The 24,419-nt window shown below is 35.7% G+C and overlaps 1 long non-coding RNA gene across 1 annotated transcript in view; it reads right to left on the bottom strand.

Moving 5' to 3' along the window:
- LOC145671899 (uncharacterized) overlaps positions 1-23,686 on the bottom strand; it is a 59,962-nt gene extending 36,276 nt beyond the window's left edge. Inside the window, exon 1 of the long non-coding RNA XR_014128566.1 lies at positions 23,108-23,686. This is a non-coding gene — a long non-coding RNA (uncharacterized LOC145671899). The remainder of the gene's footprint in view (positions 1-23,107) is intronic.
- Between the last annotated feature and the right edge of the window lie 733 nt (positions 23,687-24,419).

The following is a 24,419-nucleotide window of genomic DNA, read 5'->3' as shown; positions in this document are numbered from 1 at the left end:
CATAAAAGATTCCTATGTGAAAGATGTTTAGCTAAGCATTTTAAATCAGAAGAGTTATTAAAAGAGCATGAAAAATACTGTGGATTATATTCAGCTGCAAAAATCGTTTTACCAAAAGAATGGAATAAGGTACTTGAATTTATTAATTATAAACGATCTTTGAGAATTCCATTTACAATTATTGCTGACTTTGAATCACTATTAAAGGAAATTATTACATGCCAACCTGATCCAGAAAGATCTTATTCAAACGCATATCAAGAACATAAACCAAATAGTTTTACATACTATGTCAAAAGCACTTTAGATTCTTATAAAAGCAAACCAGTAGAATATATAGGAGATAATGTATCAGATGTATTTGTAGAAAAATTAAAAGAAGAAGCTATTAAAATTGCAAAGATTTATGATAATTATAAACCTATGAATCACCTTACAGAAGAAGAAAGAAATATATTTGAATCATCTGAAAAATGTCATATTTGTGAAAGAACTTTCGAAGAACTTCCACGCTTATTAGAAAAGAAAATAGAGAGGTTAAATATTTTAACTAGTTATTTAAAAAAGAAAATCGAAGAAGGTTATAAACATCTAGAAGAGGAATTGTATTTGAAAAAAGATGATGATGATATTGATGATATAGATGACATATTAATAGATATAAAAGAGCAAAAGGAGGATATAGAAGTTATACTTGATGAATGTACTAAAGAATTGAAAAAGACTATAAACAATATAAAATCATGTATAACCAAAGTTGCTGATCATGATCATTTAACTGGAAAATTTAGAGGAGCTGCTCATTCTTATTGTAACATAAAATATACAAACCCAAGATTTATTCCTATGTTCATTCATAACTTATCTGGATACGATACACATCTATTTATAAAAAGTTTAGGAGGCGGAGAATTAGAAGAAAAGATAACTATAATACCTAACACAGAAGAAAAGTATATTACATTCTCAAAAACGATAAGATACAAGAATAAAGAAAATAAAGAACGATCAATCCAATTAAGATTTGTAGATTCGTTTAGATTTTTATCAAGAAGTCTAGCTGAATTAGCAAAAAATTTAAAACCAGAACAATTTAGAGAAACATTAAAATTCTTTCTTAAAAATGTAATTGATTTAGTAAAAAGAAAAGGTATCTATCCATATGATTATGCTGATTCACCTGAAAAACTAGATGAACCTGTTCCACTATCTAGAGACAAGTTTAAGAATAGATTAACAGGAGAAGATATAAGTGACGAGGATTATAACCATCATCTATTAATCTGTAAGATATTCAATTTAAAAACTTTAAGAGAATATACTCAATTCTACAACAAAACAGATGTACTTCAATTAACAGACATTATTGAAAACTTCAGAGATACAGCTCTTAATACATATAAATTAGATCCTGCATGGTATTTCACAAGTCCAGGCTTCTTCTGGGATGCAATGTTAAAGATGACACAACAAAAATTAGAATTGTTAACTGATTATGATAAACTGCTCTTTATAGAAAAAGGTATAAGAGGTGGAATTTCTCAATGTTCAAATAGATATGCAGTAGCTAATAATAAGTATCTAGAAAATTATAATCCTAAAGAGAAAAGTTCTTACATAATGTACATGGATGCAAATAACGAATATGGATGGGCTATGAATCATCATATGCCTTATGGAGAATTCGAATGGAAAAAGGTTATTAATGGTGTAAATGATAAATACTGGATAAATAAAATATTAGAGACAGACGATGAGTCTAATACTGGATATATACTAGAAGTAGATTTAGAGTATCCAAAAGAACTTCATAATAAACATTCAGATTTGCCATTAGCTCCTGAAAATTATATAAACAACAAGAAACTTCCAAAACTATTAACAACACTTTACGATAAAGAAAACTATATATTACATTATCAAAATTTAAAATTCTATGTGTCACAAGGTCTCAAAATTAAAAAGATACATAAAATATTAGAATTTAAACAATCAGGCTGGTTAAAGAAATATATAGAATTAAATACAGAACTTAGGTCGCATGCAAGGAATGATTTTGAAAAAGACTTCTATAAACTAGCGAATAATGCAGTATTTGGAAAGACTATGGAAAACATAAGAAAGAGAGTAGATATAAGACTAGCACATAATGTAGAATTAACAGAGAAACTAATAGCTAAACCTACTTTTAAAGATAGAACTATATTTTCCGAAGATCTAGCTGCTATACATATGTATAAGACAAAAATTACTTTTAACAAGCCTATCTATGTTGGGATGTCTGTTCTGGATATATCTAGAATTTGTCTATATGATTTCTATTACAATGTGTTGAAGAATAAATATGGAGATAAAGTCAAACTATTAATGAGTGACACAGACTCGGTTATAGCACATATAGAAACAGAAGATGTATATGAGGATATGAAAGCTATGTATGAGCATCTAGATACATCTGATTACAAAGATAATAACAAATATGGAATAAAACAAGTTAACAAGAAAGTATTAGGAAAATTCAAAGATGAACTGAAAGGTGAAATCATAGGAAAAGTCGTAGGTCTCAAATCAAAGATGTATTCAATACAAGCACCTCAAATAGACCTCGAAGATAAAGACTTTAAAAGTAAATTTGATAAAGACAAATGTTGTAAAAAGGCAAAAGGAATAAAATCGAATATTGTTAAATCAGAAATAACTTTCAAAGATTACGAAGATTGTGCCTTAAAAGATTATGAATTATATAAAATGCAAAATACTATTAGGAGTAAAAGACATAATGTATATTCAGTAGAAGAAAACAAGCTAGCTTTAAGTTCTTACGATGATAAAAGATACATATTAGAAGATGGGATACATACTCTAGCTTGGGGTCATTATTCGATAGATTTAAGGAAAGATTTACTAACAAAGGTAAAAGAACTAATGGATAGCTATATCAAAGGGAGACAAGAAAAAGAAAAGCGAAGAATAGAAAGTTTAAGAAATGTTTAGATGTAAGTTTAGGTGTAAAATTCTTTTATGGTTATATATCATAAAAGTAAATTGAAGATGTATCCTATATGGGGTCAATGTGGGGAAGATGTAATTTTCGATGTGTATAATTAGATTCTATGCTGGGGGGATTTCATATATAAAAAAGCCTGGTTTGAGGAAGTGGCCCCAAACTGGTTTTATGAATACTACTGACATAAAATGTGGGTATACGGGTTTCGTATTTACCTGGAAAAGACGGTTAGGTGGGACACGGGCACCTCCAAAACTCTGATCACGAAATATCGAAAGGGATAGTAACAGCATATCAAATGTGTGTAAAGGACATGAAGAATTGCAACGAAACTTTATGTATAGACAATACGCAAAAAACAAAGCAATATGGTTTTTAATTTTCTGCGGAGAAACGGTTTCTGGGGCAAAGGAACCCACACCATTTTTTTGAAACTTGACGCCCGAAAGATAAAAAGAAATGAACCGAAGTGAATGAAATTTTGCACACATATTGTAGACATAAAATGCTGGTATACGAGTTTTGTATATACCTGAAAAAGACGGTTAAATGGGGCACGGACCCCTCCAATCATTTGATCACGAAATATCAAAAGTTCTGGTAAAAGTATGTGAGATGTGTGTAACGACATGAAGAATTGCAACGAAACTTTGTGTATGGACAATACGCAAAAAATAAACAAATACTTGTTTTTGTGTTCTGTGAAAGAACGATTTTAGGGGACAAAAGTACCTACGCAAAATTTTAAAAGCTCACGCACGGAAAGCAAGAAGAAGTGAACCGAAGTGAATTAAATTGCGAACAGAGATTCAGACGTAAAATGAGGATACGGGTTTCGTATTTTCCTGATAAAAATGTTGGGTGAAGCACGGACCCTTCCAAACCTTTGATCACGAAATTTGAGAAGTGTTAGTAACACTATGTCAAATATATGTAAAGAACATGAAAAATCGCAACGAAACTTTACGTATAAACAATACGCGAATAAAAGGATTACGGCTTTTTTTATTTTCAGCGGATAAACGGTTTCAGGGGGCAAAAGAACCCACCCCAAGCTTTTGAAAATTTACGCCCGAAAGATAAGATGTGAACCAAAGTGAATGAAATTTTGCACACATATTGTAGACATAAAATGTGCGTATACGGGTTCCGTATTTACCTGGAAAAGACTGTTAGGTGGTGCACAGACCCCTCCAATCCTTGATCAATTCTGTTTATATATTCTGTGGAAGAACGATTTTCGGGAGCGAAAGCTCCCACCCAAAATGTTGAAATTTTATGCCTGAAAGGCAAGTTGAAGTGGACCGAAGTGAATGAAATTGCGAAAAGATATTGCAAACATCTAGTTAAGGAATACGGGTTTCGTATTTTCCTGGAACAAACGGTTGGTTGCGGCACGGAACCATCCAAACATTTGATCAAGAAAAATAAAATGTGCTAGTATCAGTATGTCAGATGTGCGTAAAGGACATGAAGAATTGCAACGAAAGTTTGCGTATGGACAATACGCGAAAAATAGACGAATATGAGTTATTTTTGTTTACTGCGGAAATACGGTTTTAGGGGGCAAAAGCTCGCACCGAAAATTTTAAAAGTTGACGCCCGAAAGGCAAATAGAAGTTAACCGAACTGAATGGAATTGTGAACAGATATTGCAGACGTAAAATAAGGGTACGGGTTTCGTAGTTTCAAAAAAAAAAAAAAAAAAACGGTTGAGTGGTGCACGGACCCCTCCAAACCTTTGACCACAAATGTCAAAAGTGTTAGTAACACTAGGTCAAATGTGTAAAGGACATGAAGAATTGCAGGGAAACTTTATGTGTTGACAATATGCAAGAAAAAATGAATACGGGTTTTTATTTTCTGCGGAAAAACGGTTTTAGAGGGCAAAACTATCACCGAAAATTTTGAAAGTTTACGCCCGAAAGGCAAGAAGAAGTGAACCGTAGTGAATGAAATTATGCACAGATATTTTACACACAAAATAAGGGAATACGAATTTCGTATTTTCCTGAAAAAAAAAAAAAGATGGTTGGGTGGGGCACGGAGCCCTCCAAACATTTGATTACGAAAACCTTGTAAGCGTTAAAGGTGCTTCCCGAAATATTATAAAATACTATATATTAGGGATGGCCAGACGGATCCGGATCTCGGATATCCGGATCCGGATCCTATAAGATCCGGATCTCGGATCCGGATCCGGAATTTCGAATCTTGGATCCGGATCCGGATATCCGGTTCCTGGATCCGGATCCGAAATTTCGGATCTTGGATCCGGATCCGGAATTTCGGATCTTGGATCCGGATCCGGAATTTCGGATCTTGGATCCGGATCCGAAGTTTTGTATCTTGAATCCGGATCCTGAATTTTGGATCTTGGATCCGGATCCGAAGTTTCGAATATTTATCCGGATATTCGGTTCCTCTATCCACACCCGAAATTTCGGAGTTCAGATTCGGACTCCTGATTTGAATATTTTAGGCCTTAGATTGAGACCCAGAACTAAAATATCCATATGTATAAAATTGACTAGGTGAATTTTATCTAACTCAGTGGGAAGACAATTCAATTTAAATGACAAAAGATTACATGAAAATCTCATTTTCACATTTTGCGGGGTTAGACCACTGTTGCGCACACCCCATCATTTAGTCTTTAGTATATCTTTAAACGTACTACAAGTATGCCACTTTCATCTCAAGTCAGTAATTGTATAGATCTGCCTTTTGTTATATATTAATCGAGTTAGGATTAAAACTCGATTGTTTGTGAGACCTATGATAATATTTTCAGAATGAGTTATAACGTTGAAAAATTGCATAGTAATGCTGCATATTTTCTTTGTGCCACATTGAAATTTAATGTAGTCTATCTTATACAGTCGGCTCTTATGATTAATTCAATGATCTGAACTCCTGCAGCATTACGCTAAAATCATGGATGTCTTTGAATTTTCGTCATTATTTCTATTTTTTATTACGAGCAAAATAAATATCATAAGCGGCATTTTACATAATACATATAGACGCAGTTCAGTCAGTTGATTGCTTAAAGTTTATAGCAAAGCTATTACATTTCTATGACACTGGCGGCTTTAGGACAAAATCCATGGCTTTCCCATAAAATCTTAAATCTCTCTATATAAAAAGGGCAAAGTCCTGAGTGAGTGAGTGACAGATCACCGTACAGGCCAAATCGCTTAAGCTACAAACGTGAAATTTGGACAGTTTATAGGCTTTGTGACGTAGGATACTACTAAGGAAGGACTTTGGGAAATTCGACGAGGAAGGGGGGAAATGGGGTGGAAAATAATGATGATTCTTGACGTTAAATACTTCAAATTTGTATTTGGGTTTCTCATTGAAAATAATTTGATACTTGTTAAAGTGCTTTTTGATATTTAAAGTAGAAGGGACAGGGAAGATGTAGAAAGCAAAAGAACGGGTGGTAATTGCAATTATTGCAATTAGTATAATAATATGCCTATATCTTGGAATCTTAAAGGGTTAGAAACATGGAATTTGGTATTTGGACTTCTCACTTAAAATAATTAGATACGTATTTCAACGTTTTTTTTGATATGTGACCCAGAAGGGAAGAAAAAGGGCGAGAAGAAAATTAAGTGGAGATTAGAATTACTGTATTAATATGTTCAATCATTTAAGGTTAGAGACTTGAAATTTGGTATTTGCATTTCTCATTGAAAATAATTTGACATGTGTTTCAGTGTTTTTGGACGTTTTAGTAAAAAGGAAAAGAGAAGAGATGGAAAGGAAAGAGGGTGGGGATTGTAATTATTATAATAACATGTCGATATCTGGGAACCTCTGAAGGTTAGGAGCATAGAATTTGGTATTTGGACTTTACATTTGAAATAATTAGGTATGTTTGAAATAATTAGTTTTTTTTTTTCGCATATTGTCACTACACGAAATTTCGTTGCAATTCTTCATGTTCTGTAGGCACTTCTGGCATACTGTTATTAGAACTTTTGATATTTCGTGATCAAAGATTTGGAAGGGCCGGTGGCCCACCTAACCGTTTTCTCCAGGAAAATACGAAACCCGTATTCCCTCATTTTATGTCTACAATATCTGTGCACGATTTCATTCACTTCGGTCCACTTGTTATTACCTTTCGGGCGTCAACTCTCAAAATTTTGGGTCTGGTTTATCGCCCCCTGAAACAACTTTACCACAGAAAATAAAAATACATGTATTAGTTTATTTTATGTGTAGTATCTACCTACCAAATTTTATCAAAATCGGAGTGTTACACTTGGGAAATGTTACTTGTCAGTCATTGTAGAACTATTTTCCTTGTTTTTCCATCAATAAGAAATTGCCTGACAAGTAAAGGGTCCAAATGGATGAATCGAGTTGCGGGATGAGACGTAGTGCGACTGATAAAGGATATGGAAATATGTATATGTGCAAAGTTTTAAGGGCTGAACGCCATAAGAAACGGAGGGGTGTCAAAATTGATGGGAGGAGGGCTATGCTATGTTATTGAAATACATCAAATAAACTATTGAATCATGAAAATAGTGAAAGATAGACAATGCAAACTGTGATAGTTTGTCATATTGACAGAAGAAGAATGGGCAGAGTAGATCGCGAACCTCTGGCGGAACCTTCAAATCCGCCATTTTGAAATCTGTGATAATTTTGGAAATGGAAAGGTAGTGATGTGATATATCAGTTAGGGCCAACATGTTCTCAAAAGTCAATTATGAACTTTAGTGATCGGTATCTGTACTTAGTTGTTAGATTTAGGATAATCTTCATAGTTATTTACGAAAATCTAGGAGACTGATACTCGTATGTTGAAAGTTTGGACTATCACGAAAACACATGTACGTTGAACATGTCCAAAGCCAAGAAAACTAACCTCGAAATTTGATATCCAAGTTGTATATTATTATATTTCACTGTTGAATATCAAATATCACTGTTAGTTTTCTTGGTTTGTAGATATGAGTTATTTTTTGTCCATAATATGACTAATCCTAAAAGACTCACAAATCAAATTTAGTTCGTACCTTTAGCATTTCTTACAATCAACGTTCAATTGTAGTTCTTAGCCTTTCAAAATTATGAGCCTCATAGACTCCTTCTTTCTTACAAATATTAGTATCAATAATATAACATATTGAAAAATTATCTTAACGGTAACCCACCGACAAACTGTAAGCAACCCCTGTAAAATGAAATGAAGTATTTCATTTTAATGAACCACCATTATGCTCTTTAGGCTAAGGGAGACAATGATTAAGGCAAGTAAATGTTGATGAAAGATATGATGGAATGAGAATGTGGAAGGAAACTGAAGTATCCCAAGAAAACCCACACACGATACGATGGTGTCCACTACAAAGTTTCTTGGCTGAGGATCGAACCAGAGGCCCCACGTACCAGAAACAAGTCACCACCACTGAGTCACCGTGTCCTCCCCCAATCCCTAAGAGACGCGGGCATCCAATTAAGAATAACTGACATAGAAAAACGTACTTACCATTTTCTCACAAAGGAAACTCCACGAATCCCACATTCTGACCGTTTGTACTTCTTGTATGTTGGTTTATCACAAACATTATTTAGTATATCGATACATCTGTCAGAATAATAATGTTTCGTCCAAAGTAGGGGCAGGTGACTTAGTGATAGAGCGCTTACTTCTGGTGCGGGATGGACCTCGTTCGATCCCAGACTTAAAGTTTGTAGTGGATACCATCGTACCCGTGAGATTTCTCGGAATTATCCTGTTTTCTCCTACATTCTCATTTCACGAATTATTTCCAAAAAATTAGCTTCCATCTCTTACCTCTCTTTATTATTGGATCGGATTTCAGTTCAGCATTCCTTGGGTAGCAAAATTACATAAGATATGGAGTTATGGATTAACGTGAGATCCGAAATGCTTGCGCTCCCGCCGCGAATCGGAGCCGGGTCTCCTATGCGAAAGTCGCAGACGATACCCAATATCCATGCGTGATCTCTCTGTCTTCATTAGCCTAGAAGGCATAACATTTAAACTTTATGGACTTCATATAATTTCAGTTCTTCCACGACAGCCAATTCTATACTGAGACAAAGTAGATCAATCAAATGTGTCCATGTTCCCTTTTTTATAATTTTCATGATGTTCTTGTAACTTTGACCGTGTTCTAAGATTCCTGTTAGTTGAAATATCATATTTAATTGTAGTTAACTTGCCTCGGTCAACGTTTCATAAAATATCCCCATAATTCTTAAATTTCTTTGAGGTGACCTTTGTGCTGCTCCTGTACCATATCGAGTTGTGCGTTAATGGAAGCCATGGCTAAAAATAATATACATTTCCTTTCCCCCGACTTCGATCCGACATTTTGTTGTCGAGTTATCGCTGTTTTGGGCATTTTTCCGACTGGTTTTTGGCTGGTCATAGCGCCAGAAAGAAGCATTTCTGCACCCAGGTTGTCTTATCATGGTGTCAGGAATCAGCTCCCATACGTTGTCAGTGTTGTTTTGAAACACGCTCTATAAAATTTCTATCCTGTTTCTGATTAGGTTCTCTTTGCCAATCAGTTTCCAGTATTCCCAAAACAAACCAAAAGTGAACTAAATTCACTAAATCGCCTACCCCCTATGCTTTCTTCTTGTATAGTACTTATTATATATTTATATTGTAGTTGACAGAGATTGCCAATATTGATTGAAATATCTGGTTAAAATGCTAGTAGAGGAATTCCCTCTTCAGTACAGAAATTCCCTCCTTGCACCCTACCGCAATTTTAGGCGAGATGGGATTAAGTAAGATGGGAATTCCCATCTCGCCTAAAATAATAGGCATTCTTATCTTGGAGATATAAGTGGCTGATAAATCGTTAGGCTAAGTGGGGTTAGGCTAGATGGGATGGAATCATCTGAAAAGGTAGGTGGATGGTAGGCAGCGGCATGACATCACACCGTACCCCATGCCTATCTGTGTCCATTGTAAATGTTTAGGAAGTGGGGGTCGCCGTACCCAGTTTTTTGGAGGTGGGGATAGGGTCCCGCGCGTTCCCACGCACTTTTACCCCTGCTGCTAAGTATTAATTGCTGTGAGGACTAACAAAAAATATTATGTAATAATAATAATAATAATAATAATAATAATAATAATAATAATAATAATAATAATAATAATAAAGGATCTGAATGATAAATATATTTTTCAACTTTTATTACAATTGCTGTCTGTTCCCGTGAATCTGGTTATATTGTTTTAGTAAGGAGTAAAGAGGCTTCAAACAACAATATGATTTGTATAAAAGAAAAAAAGCTTTATCAGTTGTATTATAAACTGACAACTGACCTTGTGTTTGTTTTTTTAAACACAATGTTACGAGGCACAGAAGCCACCACACCTGCGGTGTGCTTGCTTTTTTTGCCTCAGGCAGCTTCAGTACTAAAATTAAGACTTTCATTCTGTCAATTTATGTGTAGCTATCAGTCAGTCACACAGGTTCTCTGTAACGCTGATTTTTACAAGAAAGGTTTTGTTCATCGGTTAGGAAGCGAAGCCCATCGTACGTTGTAATCCCTTCCCCTCTTTTGCACAGTGTGTGAAATTTAACTTGTATACTGTAGTAAGTTACAGAAAAGAGAATGCTATTTAAAAAAAATGACATTATGGAATAAGATTGACCATTATTACAATATATTCAACATGAAAAATATTCATTTAACAGTCATCGTACTTAGTTGTCTGCACTGAAATTCCCATAATGTGATTTCTTCTTTTCTAATATGAGCTCCGAGCTTCTTCGTGGCTAAGTGGTTAGCGTACGCGACTTTGGCGTGAGAGACCCGGGTTCGATTTCGGTGAGAGCTCATGTAGTTCGGATTTCACGATTAATCAGTAGGTCCCGTCTCATATAGCCTCGCAGCTGAAAGGGACGACAAAATCAACTCAACTCATATTCAGTACCATAGGAGATATAACTCCGAGGGGAATTTTGTCCCTGGAAAACCTTCCAAAATCATTAACGGTACGAAATATGTCTGCAATGCAAGATGTCAATCATTTCCAACTCTATGCTCCGTGACCTAGTTTGCTTTTCATGCTTTCAGTAAACTAGACAGACAAAAGGAAGAATAGAGGCGTTCTTCCAGAAAATTGTGTTCGAGGGTGGGGGGTCACACAGGCCCGTATCGATGGGGACTCTAGGGGGAAGTGCTCACCCTAAATTTTTACATGAGAATGATTTGTGAGCATTAAAGTAGTCAGCCATTAAGATTTTTTCTTTTTGTTTTTGGATGATACTAGATTCGACTCCTGGTGTAAGCTCAACCTTCAGTCCTGTGTCATTTGCAGGTCTCGTTTCATACAGATTCGTTGAAAAACCTCTAAACATGTGCTATGACTAGTATGCAAACTAAAGTTCTTTTTTTAGCAAAAAAGAGAAATTTCTTGCTTTAGACTCTGCCTTGTAATCCAGTTTTTCTGGAGGCGAGATACTATGGTTGGGAACGGCCAATCAGATTCAAGTTCCGATGCCACATTAAAAGGACCTTCCTTTATAACCTTGGTGTTGTATAAGGACGAAAAACAAAAATATACTGATTGCTCCAGTAATAGATATTATGGGAAAGAGATTTAAAAAAATAGGTGGTTTTGAAATAGAGAAAGGACAATACCTGAGCTTTATTAGTATTACTAGCATACAGTCGCGGCCACCGTTAAGCGACCCTTACCCATACCCTTCCTAAGAAACAGCTCCTTCCACAAGCATGACCACAAGTGACCACAAAAGTGTTTTCTACACGTGCTGAGGGACAAGGTTGTCACATTTTTTTCTTGAAAATGTCTGGACACCATATGGTCTTTCTTCTAGAGAGAGCCATTGAGAAAACCGTAGTAGAAACGTATTGACTCGTGAATTGTGTAATAAAAAGTGATCTAAGAAAAATGTTATGATCGAGTGCCAACAAAATTCAAATAGGGCAAAAATACCAAAACTGAACACGAATTATTTGAGTTTTTAAAAAGATATACACTATTATATTTAAAAAAAATAAAAAAGATTATATCTAAAGTGACTTACTCATCAATACCTTACTCAAACTATTATAGATAGAAACATTGATTTGTACAGAATATTCCTTTGTCAAAAGGCAAGGGCTAATAAAACAATTTTAAAAATATATGTCCTATAGGAGACAAAGAGATTTTTTTTTAACAAAAATAGAATATATCGTAAATTCTTGAGGTTAAGAAGATGGAACTAAGGGATAAATTCTTCATTAAAATTAACATAAAACACGTTTCAATGATTGCGAAAACTTCGCTCCTATAGGAGAAAAGAGAGGGTTTGTATTAATAATCAAATTACCGATTATTTGTTTAGAAAATGCCGAATGTGAGGATTCGCTTAAGAAGGCGTAAAATTCAGCACATACACTTCTCATTAAAAAAAAATTACAGGCCGCGACCTTCGGATTTTCTTTCTTTTTTTAAAATTCTGTTCCTGAGAAGGGGAAATGGGGTCAATTTTTATAATATTCTAATTTTAGTTTTACTAAAGAAATATCCTCAGGTAATTAGAAACAAAGATTAGTGCAAAATGTCAGTAAAATTGCAAATTTGATTAGCACTCGGTTGATAAATCTGTCAGTACCGAAACTTAAAATAAAATTGAAAACAAGCTGTTGAGAATTATATCTGTAAATACTTTACTTTTGTATTGAAATCAATGTAATTCAATTGAGTGCAAGTATCTTACATGAAAACGTATCCTAAGGTTAGTGACGTGGGCTGGCTGTATGGTTTCATCATTGAAGCCAATAAACTGGTGATATTAAATAAATGTTGTTTAGAATTATTTTATATTATTCCGATATGTGATCTCCTTTGATTAAAGTACGGTCACTGGTTTTGGAATGCGGAAAAACGATTTAACTCAGCCTTGACTAGTGTTGTCCACGAGAGGAGACGTCTTGTTAAGGTTGAAGAAGTCTCGTTTTGTCTCGATTCTCAAATAATCTTTGTCCTCTCTTTCGAAAATGTTCTCGTTTCTTTTAAAGTAATTTTATATCCTTGACTTTTGAGAGTAATGTACGTCAATTTTTGCACTTAGTAATAAGAAAATTAAATGCTTTGTGGGGATAAGTGTTGAATAATTAGCATTAATTAAAAAAGATACATATCGCCCGGATTTCTTAACCAATATTCATATCGAAACCAGACCCTAGCTAGGGGCAGCTAGAGTTTGAGCCCCTTTCGACCACCTTCAGCCCCCTGAAACTTTCATGTTTTGCTTCCTCTGCTTTGCTTCACTTCCAAGTACACGATTCTTTTATTTGTTAATTAGACTTTTCTGGCAAGAAGGACTAGGTTGCTTATCCTCTGGTACCTCCGAAAGAAATTAGACATTTCCAATCAGCAAGAAAATACGTAGAGACCACCAGCATACTACAATCTCTTCGAACAAAATCTCAAGGGAAAGTAGGGAACTAAAACTTACCAACTGACAACTGTGAAAAACATTGATGGTCATAAACAATAAATTGAAGCGTTCTATAAGGAATGAAATTTTTTGAGAAAGCATTCCCAGCTAAGATTTTCACGTCCTTCTCTTCGTTTCTTTAGTTTTCAAAACAATACAAAAAAGTTTTAACTTTTAACTTCTTTTTGTAATGTTACTCAATCGTGGATGAAGACGTAAGAAATACTGTGTTTCCTTCTTTCTTTCTTTATATATACACTTCAAAAAATCATGCTTAAATTTACAAATATATGATTAATTTTATTATGGTTTGCAAACATCGGAAAACTATAAAGGGAAGAAAGGAAAATCACCCTACTACCTGCCTTAAGTTGTAAACTATAGCGCCAAAAGTTAGGCTCTTGCAGAAATTGAGAATAAATCAATAAATATTTACCTTTTAAGTGCGTAAATTTTTCCTTTCCATAATTTTTTTCCTTTAAAAAAATGTCACCCTGAAGAAAATAGAATCCGTTTTTAAAAAAATGAGATACTTCGTTAGCTCATTTTCCCTACAGATCTTTTATGGGCAATAAATAAACATATCACTTTATCGAAAACTTTCGAATACTAACATAATGCAAGTTGGGTCTAGGTTGAACTAAAAAGTAAGTTTTTACTTCTGCTCTCTGCTGTTCCCATATGACAATCTGGAATGGAAACCTTCAAAACAGAGAGGAACCAGTTCATTCAGTTCAGAAATCTGGCATCGTTGAGTCCTTCGCGACCTCCAGTGCAGTTTGCGGTTGCTAAGCCACAGGGGGTAGAGGAAAGTCTTCCTTCTTCCAGGAAAAATAATCGCTTATCCATGGCCCCGACTTTATATTACCCGCTTTGCTAAGTTAAATGAAAATTTAAAAGCACAACTCCGTATTTCATGTGTTTAGTACCCGTGAAATATGCTGTTTTCGTTTTTAATGGCATCGATTTAAACAGCATCGGAAAGATCATTGATCATCTCGGCGACCCCAAAAATCATGGATTCGGCAGCAATAATGGTCATTTTCGGTCATTTATATGTATATTTCCCCCTCCCCCATCTCGCGGGCCATGGCACACGTTGCCCCCATCTGAAAATATCTAGATTCGACACTACTAATATATATATAATTAAGAAACAATATGTTTGTGACTTTAAATCTCCCGAACCGCTCCACCGATCTTGATCAAATTTGTAACATGGATGAGTTTTACGGCTGGGCTGGTTAAAGGCTATTTACTTTGAAGGTAGAACTTAGGGGGAGGGGGTGTAAAAATAAATGAAACTTAATAACTCCTGAACCACTCTACCGATCTTGATCAAATTTTCAACGTACATGAGGCTCAGGCCTGAATTCCTTTTTTTTAATTTTAATTATAGGAGCAACGTGGGGGCGGAGAAGGAGGGGAGATATATAAAAATCAGACTGAAAGTGACTATTTTGGTAACTTAATAACTCTTGAACCATATCTTGAATATCCGACCGATCGCAATCAAATTTTCAAGATATATGAGGATATGGATCTGAAAACATTTTTGTAATTTCACTTTAACGGTACATCCTAGGGTTGGGGAGGAGGACATATAAATAGAAATTAATAAAACCTAATAACTTTTGAACCACCCAACCAATCTCCATCTAATTTTCAACAAATATGAGGGTCGGCCCTTGGGTGTTTTTTTTTATCGTTTCACTTTGACGAGCCAATGTAGGGGAGGGGGTGGGGGAGATATATGTAAAAAAATAAAATAAATATGACTGCCTTTGTGACTTCATCACTCTTGAACCACTCGACCGATGTAAATCAAATTTTCAACATACATGAGTTTAGGGGCAGGGATTACTTTAGGCTATTCACTTTGATAAAGCAACGTATGGGAGGGCGAGAGGCAGAGAAATTTAAAAATGATCAAAAATGACCGATATTAGTGTTGAAGCCATAGTTTTCGGGCCCGATGAGACAAACAGTGACACTTCTGATGCTGTTTCAATCCAAGTTCAGCCCTAAGAGTTGGGAAGGGGGTACAATGGAGGAAAGGGGTATAAAGATTAAAAAATGATCGAAACTGAGTGATATTAGTGTCGAGTCAATAGTTTTAAGAGATGCTGAGATTAACAGTGACAATTCTGATTCCGTGTGCCGCAGCACGGGGGAGGGGGCACTGTATAATGATAATAAAAAATGACCAATATTAGTGCCTAATCCATAGTTTTCGGGATCATTCTGATGAACTGTGACATTTTCGATCCGGTTTAAATGCAAAATCAGCTCCGCCACTTGCGGGAAGGGGAGAAAGTGATATATAAAATGATCGATAATGCCCACTATCAGTGTCAATTTTATAGTTTTCTGGGTCGCTTAGATGAAAAGTGGTATGCATACTTTCGATCCCGTTTAAATTCAAATTCAACCCCACAACTTGGGGAGAGGGAGGAAGAGATATTTAATAATAATGGAAAATGACCGAATCCACATTTGTGGGGGGTCGCTGAAATGAACAGTGACACTTTCGATGCCATGGCCCGCAACATGGGGGAGGAGGAAATATACATATAAATGACCGAAAATGACCATTATTGCTGTCGAATCCATGGGGGTCGCCGAGATGATCAATGATCTTTCCGATGCTGTTTAAATCGGTGCCATTAAAAACGAAAACAGCATATTTCACGGGTACTAAACACATGAAATACGGAGTTGTGCTTTTAAATTTTCATTTTAACTTAGCAAAGCGGGTAATATATGCTAGTAATACTAATAAAGCTCAGGTATTGTCCTTTCTCTATTTCAAAACCACCTAATTTTTTTTAATCTCTTTCCCATAATATCTATTAATGGAGCTATCAGTATATTTTTGTTTTTCGTCCTTATACAACACCAAGGTTATAAAGGAAGAACTCTTTAATGAGGGTTCGGAACTTGAATCTGATTGGCCGTTCCCACCCATAGTATCTCGCCTCCAGAAAAACTGGATTACAGGGCAGAGTCTAAAGCAAGAAATTTCTCTTTTTTGCTAAAAAGAAAACTTTAGTTCGCATACTAGTTATAGCACATGTTTAGAGGTTTTTCAACGAATCTGTATGAAACGAGACCTGCAAATGACACAGGACTGAAAGTTGAGGTTACACCAGGAGTCGAATCTAGTATTATCCTAAAACAAAAAGAAAAAATCATAATGGCTGACTACATTAATGCTCACAAATCATTCTCATGTAAAAATTTTGGGTGAGCACTTCCCCCTAGAGTCCCCATCGATACGGGCCTGTGTGACCCCCCACCCTCGAACACAATTTTCTGGAAGAACGCCTCTATTCTTCCTTTTGTCTGTCTAGTTTACTGAAAACATGAAAAGCAAACTAGGTCACGGAGCATAGAGTTGGAAATGATTGACATCTTGCATTGCAGACATATTTCGTACCGTTGATGATTTTGGGAGGTTTTCCAGGGACAAAATTCCCCTCGGAGTTATATCTCCTATGGTGCTGAATATGAGTTGAGTTGATTTTGTCGTCCCTTTCAGCAGCGAGGCTATATGAGACGGGACCTACTGATTAATCGTGAAATCCGAACTACATGAGCTCTCACCGAAATCGAACCCGGGTCTCTCACGCCAAAGTCGCGTACGCTAACCACTTAGCCACGAAGAAGCTCGGAGCTCATATTAGAAAAGAAGAAATCACATTATGGGAATTTCAGTGCAGACAACTAAGTACGATGACTGTTAAATGAATATTTTTCATGTTGAATATATTGTAATAATGGTCAATCTTACTCGATAATGTCATTTTTTTAAAAATAGCATTCTCTTTTCTGTAACTTACTACAGTATACAAGTTAAATTTCACACACTGTGCAAAAGAGGGGAAGGGATTACAACGTACGATGGGCTTCGCTTCCTATCCGATGAACAAAACCTTTCTTGTAAAATTCAGCGTTACAAAGAACCTGTGTGACTGACTGATAGCTACACATAAATTGACAGAATGAAAGTCTTAATTTTAGTACTGAAGCTGCCTGAGGCAAAAAAGCAAGCACACCGCAGGCGTGGTGGCTTCTGTGCCTCGTAAATTTGTGTTTTAAAGAAAACAGCCAAGGTCAGTTGTCAGTTTGTAATACAACTGATAAGGCTTTTTTTTCGTTTATACAAATCATATTGTTGTTTGAAGCCTCCTTATTCTTTACAAAAACAATATAACCAGATTCACGGGAACAGACAGCAATTGTAATAAAAGTTGAAAAATATATTTATCATTCAGATCCTTTATTATTATTATTATTATTATTATTATTATTATTATTATTATTATTATATATCATTATTACTATTACATAATATTTTTCGTTAGTCCTCACAGCAATTAATACTTAGCAGCAGGGGTAAAAGTGCGTGGGAACGCGCGAGAACCTATCACTACCTCCAAAAAACTGGGTACGGCGACCCCCCACTTCCTAAGCATTTACAATGGACACAGATAGGCATGGGGTACGGCGTGATGTCATGCCGCTACCTACAGTCCCCCTACCTTTTCAGATGATTCCATCCCATCTAACCTAATCCCACTTAGCCTAACGATTTATCAGCCACTTATATCTCCAAGATAAGAATGCCTATCATTTTAGGCGAGATGGGAATTCCCATCTTACTTAATCCCATCTCGCCTAAAATTGCGGTAGGATGCAAGGTGGGAATTTCTGTGCTGAAGAGGGAATTCCTCTACTAGCATTTTAACCAGATATTTCAATCAATATTGGCAATCTCTGTCAACTACAATATAAATATATAATAAGTACTATACAAGAAGAAAGCATAGGGGGTAGGCGATTTAGTGAATTTAGTTCACTTTTGGTTTGTTTTGGGAATACTGGAAATTGATTGGCAAAGAGAACCTAATCAGAAACAGGATAGAAATTTTATAGAGCGTGTTTCAAAACAACACTGACAACGTATGGGAGCTGATTCCTGACACCATGATAAGACAACTTGGGTGCAGAAATGCTTCCTTTTGGCGCTATGACCAGCCAAAAACCAGTCGGAAAAATGCCCAAAACTGCGATAACTCGACAACAAAATGTCGGATCGAAGTCGGGGGAAAGGAAATGTATATTATTGTTAGCCATGGCTTCCATTAATGCACAACTCGATATGGTACAGGAGCAGCACACAGGTCACCTCAAAGAAATTGAAGAATTATGGGGATATTTTATGAAACGTTGACCGAGGGAAGTTAACTACAATTAAATACGATGTTTCAACTAGCAGGAATCTTAGAACACGGTCAAAGTTACAAGAACATCATGAAAATTATAAAAAAGGGAACATGGACACATTTGATTGATCTACTTTGTCTCAGTATAGAATTGGCTGTCGTGGAAGAACTGAAATTATATGAAGTCCATAAAGTTTAAATGTTATGCTTTCTAGGCTAATGAAGACAGAGAAATCACGTATGGATATTGGGTAGCGTCTACGACTTTCGCATAGGAGACCCGGTTCCGATTCGCGGCGGTAGCGCAAGCATTTCGGATCTCACGTTAATCCGTAGCTCCATATCTCATGTAATTTTGGTACCCAAGGGATGCTAAACTGAAATCCGATCCAATAATAAAGAGAGGTAAGAGATGGAAGCTAATTTTTTGGAAATAATTCGTGAAATGAGAATGTAGGAGAAAACAGGATAATTCCGAGAAATCTCACGGGTACGATGGTATCCACTACAAACTTCAAGTCTGGGATCGAACGAGGTCCATCCCGCACCAGAAGTAAGCGCTCTATCACTAAGTCACCTGCCCCTACTTTGGAGGAAACACTATTATTCTGACAGATGTATCGATATACTAAATAATGTTTGTGAATACACACAAATGAATGAATACACACAAATAAAAAAACTCAACACTAACATACAAGAAGTACAAACGGTCAGAATGTGGGATTCGTGGAGTTTCCTTTGTGAGAAAATTGTAAGTACGTTTTTCTATGTCAGTTATTCTTAATTGGATGCCCGCGTCTCTTAGGGATTGGGGGAGGACACGGTGACTCAGTGGTGGTGACTTGTTTCTGGTACGTGGGGCCTCTGGTTCGATCCTCAGCCAAGAAACTTTGTAGTGGACACCATCGTATCGTGTGTGGGTTTTCTTGGGATACTTCAAATTCCTTCTACATTCTCATTCCATCATATCTTTCATCAACATTCACTTGCCTTAATCATTGTCTCCCTTAGCCTAAAGAGCATAATGGTGGTTCATTAAAATGAAATACTTCATTTCATTTTACAGGGGTTGCTTACAGTTTGTCGGTGGGTTACCGTTAAGATAATTTTTCAATATGTTATATTATTGATACTAATATTTGTAAGAAAGAAGGAGTCTATGAGGCTCATAATTTTGAAAGGCTAAGAACTACAATTGAACGTTGATTGTAAGAAATGCTAAAGGTACGAACTAAATTTGATTTGTGAGTCTTTTAGCATTAGTCGTATTATGGACAAAAAATAACTCATATCTACAAACCAAGAAAACTAACAGTGAAATTTGATATTCGACAGTGAAACATAATAATATACAACTTGGATATCAAATTTCGAGGTTAGTTTTCTTGGCTTTGGACATGTTCAACGTACATGTGTTTTTGTGATAGTCCAAACTTTCAACATACGAGTATCAGTCTCCTAGATTTTCGTAAATAACTATGAAGATTATCCTAAATCTAACAACTAAGAACAGATACCGATCACTAAAGTTCATAATTGACTATTGAGAACATGTTGGCCCTAACTGACATATCACATCACTACCTTTCCATTTCCAAAATTATCACGAAATATCAAAAGTGCTATTAACAGTATGCCAGAAGTGCCTACAGAACATAAAGAATTGCAACGAAATTTTGTGTAGTGACAATACGCGAAAAAAAACTAATGCGTTTTTTTATTTTCTGTGGAAAAACGTTAAAGGGGAAAAATCCCCACACAAAATTTGGAAAATTGACGCCCAAATGCAAAACCAAGTGGACCGAAGTGAATGGAACTGTGCTCAAATATTGTAGAGGTAAGATGAAGGAATACGTGTTTCATATTTTCCTGCAAAGAAAAAACTTTTGGGTGGACCGAGGTGTCTGGTGGCGGTAGGAGTGGACAGAAGCGAAAGAAATTGGATATGTAAAATAAGACCTTTCATGTTTCACAAGTGTATCCATCCGATTTTTCAAATTTGGATGATCAACAGTAAGCACAAACAGTATATATAGTATTTTGTAATATTTCGGGAGGCACTTTTAACGCTTACAATGTTTTCGTGATCAAATGTTTGGAGGGGTCCGTGCCCCACCCAACCATCTTTTTTTCCAGGAAAATACGAAATTCGTATTCCCTTATGTTGTTTCTAAATTGTCTGTGCATAATTTCATTCACTTCGGTTCACTTCTTTTTGCGTTTCGGGCGTAAACTTTCAACATTTTCGGTTATAGTTTTGCCCTCTAAAACCGTTTTTCCGCAGAAAATAAAAACCCGTATTCATTTATTTCTTGCGTATTATCAACACGTAAAGTTTCCCTGCAATTCTTCATATCCTTTACACATTTGACCTAGTGTTACTAACACTTTTGACATTTCGTGGTCAAAGGTTTGGAGGGGTCCGTGCACCACCCAACCGTTTTTCTTATGAAAATACGAAACCCGTACCCTTATTTTACGTCTGCAATCTCTGTTCAAAATTTCAATCACTTCGGTTCACTTTTTCTTGCCTTTCGGGCGTCAACTTTAAAAATTTTGCGTGGGGACTTTTGCCCCTTAAAATCGTTTTTCCACAGAACATAAAAACCCGTATTCGTTTATTTTTGGTGTATTGTCCATACACAAAGTTTCGTTGCAATTCTTCATGTCCTTTACACACATTTGACATGCTCTTACAATCGCTTTCGATATTTCGTGATCAGAGGTTTGGAGGGGCCCGTGTCTCATCTAACCGTCTTTTCCAGGTAAATACGAAACCCGTATACCCACATTTTATGTCTACAATATGTGTGCAAAATTTCATTCCCTTCGGTTCACTTCTTTAATCTTTCGGGCGTTAATTTTCAAAATTTTGGGGTGGGTTCTTTTGCCCCCTGAAACCATTTTTCCGCAGAAAATCAAAAACCGTATTCCTTTGTTTTTTGCGTGTTGTCTATACATAAAGTTTTGTTGCAATTCTTTATGTCCTTTACACACATTTGACATAGTATTACTGGCACTTTTCATATTCCGTGATCAAAGGTTTGCAGGGGTCCGTGCCCCACCCGACATTGTTTTTTTTCAAGTAAATTCGATATCCGTATCCTCTTTTACGTCTGCAATCTCTGTTCACAATTTCATTCACTTTCGTTCACTTCTCCTTGCCTTTCGGGCGTCAGCTTTAAACATTTTGCGTGGGGACTTTTGCCCCCTAAAATCGTTTTTCCAATGAACATAAAAACCCGTATTCGTTTATTTTTTGCGTATTGTCCATACACAAAGTTCTCTTCATGTCCTTTACACACATTTGACATAGTGTTATTGGCACGTTTCATATTTCGTGATCAAAGTTTGGAGGGGCTCGTGCCCACCCAACTTTTTTTTTTTTTTTTTTTTAGGAAAATACTAAACCCGTATCCTCATTTTACGTCTGCAATACCTGTGCACAATTCATTCGCATGCACTTCGGTTCAGTTGTTCTTGAATTTTCCGTTGTCAACTTTCAAAATATTTGGTGAGGCTTTTATATTAAACCTTCACATTATGTAACCTTTTTTCTTTTTATGAGATTATTTTTTGTTGCGGAGGAGGAGAGAAATGCTTTCCTGTGATATGTGTTTCTTGCCATTCATCTTGTTTGAACTGCTTAGGTAAGATCATGTTGTAACTTTTGATGTTATCCAGCTCCGCCACGATAATAAAATTGTAATTTTCAATAATTCGTTTTATCTTGCTACTTTTGTACCTTTCAAATTTTCAGAAAACGCATTCTAACAGATTTTTCGCTGTTCCAGAACCTTTCACACTACTCACCCTTATAGTGTTTGCGGCCCTGTAGGACCTGGCACTTACATCCTACCACTTTAAGCAGTACATATTTAGATTTAGTTTGCTTCGGAGATACCGAATTTATAATAAAAAATGGGGGTTCTTATTTGAAAAATCAAAGTTGGGCCTGGTGAGGCCCACACAGGGCCGCACATATTTTGACAGGCACGTGCTTCCGATAGCTTTGTTGATATCCTGCAACTTTTGTATCTTTCAAATTATCAAAAAACGCATCAAATACTATATATATATTGACAACCTCCTCAGTTCGTGCCTTTGAAACGGGGATGTAATAATTGAACTGAGAAGATCACCTTCCACTCACCATCTAGAATGAATGGGTACGATACTGATTTCTATGCGAGAGGTAAACGCTTTAAGCATGTTCCTTATGGGGATTAACTTAAAATGACAACTCATAGATTTAATGGATAATTGAGCGTTATATTTCTGATTATTATGTGTTGCTGTGTAAAGGTTGTGTTCAAATACGGATATCTAGAAAGTTTGCCAGAAGAGCAACGCATGCCAAGCATTGAGCATTTGATCACTGATTTCGAGGTCACACATACCTTGAATGATATCTTCAGTTGATGGTCGCTGGTGGTGCTCTCCTGGGCTGTTCTCTGAGTGTCGATATCGCCAAGTTGATATCGTCCTGGATAGGTGTCTCTCTGGTTAAGACACGGCTAACATTGGTAATGGCTTCTCTGACCAATGTCCTAGTTAACTAACGTTGGAAGTTAGTTTGTTCAATATAAGCGCTTTGAGACTCTAGTCTCAACTTCGTAATTGGATTGGTACTTTCAAGTCACATACAAACAAGTTTGTTGTATTGAAACTCTTCCCTCCATCAACTCGGTACTTCTCCATCTAGAGACCTCCTGTCCTCTGGTTTTGTTTGAAAATCATCCTCAGGAATTCGATGGCGTCGACTGACGTCAAGCACGTGTGTCCTCCTTTCTTTGGAAAACAAGGTTCTTCCTTGTTTCGCGAACAACAATTGGAATACTTGGAATGCTCTGATCTCATGATTCTAGACAATTTCTACATACCCGTGAATGTGTTTCGTGTTCACAATCATTATACAATTGCAACTCAAAGGATTTTACAAATTGTTCTTGCCAACACATTTTCTAAATTTAGGGTAAGTACAGTGATTTCCTATTTAAATATGTATATGTATATGTAAATATTTTTATAATTACTTAACTATCCTAACTTATAAAATAAACTATTTATTTATCTAACACTTGATAACTGAACACAAAACCCGGTTAAGATTCAGGGGTAAAAATCGATGGAATCTCGAATTTCTGTAAGATTCGATAGAGCCTTGGTTGTTAAACGGCTGCTCGACTACCCGTCCATCCTAATCGAGAATTGTTTCCAGTTATCACATTTACAATCAACTAAAATATATATGTGCAAAATTATAAAAATCTGACAGGGTAATATAAATTTTAAAAATCTGATTCTTCTTCATACTCAATTTCTTTGTTTGCTTTTTCTAAATTACTCGTGACGAAAGAATAATTGTTTTAACTTAATTAATATTCACTTAATGTGTAATTAATCTATATCGACATAATCAGTGATTTAAATAAATTCATCACTCCGGTGAACATAGACGTACTCATTATTTTATCTAACTTCATTGCTTTGGTTGGCCATTCCAAAAACAAATTCAATTAGCTAAAGACAAAATATTTATAAATTAATTATGCGCGCGTTAATTATATTATTTACTATTATTTATATTATATTATTATTACTATTACTATTTATTATTATTATTATTATTCATTACTCTTATTATTATTATTAAAGTATGCCTACAGGGCCTTGCTTGTGAAATGGAACCTCATAATCAGTCGTCAGGCT

This window comes from Thermobia domestica, chromosome 15, assembly GCF_964235325.1.
Source record: "Thermobia domestica chromosome 15, izTheDome1.hap1.1, whole genome shotgun sequence".
Lineage (NCBI taxonomy): Eukaryota > Metazoa > Arthropoda > Insecta > Zygentoma > Lepismatidae > Thermobia > Thermobia domestica.
The sequence above is the reverse complement of the archived record's forward strand: the minus strand, read 5'-3'. Positions and strand labels throughout refer to the sequence as shown.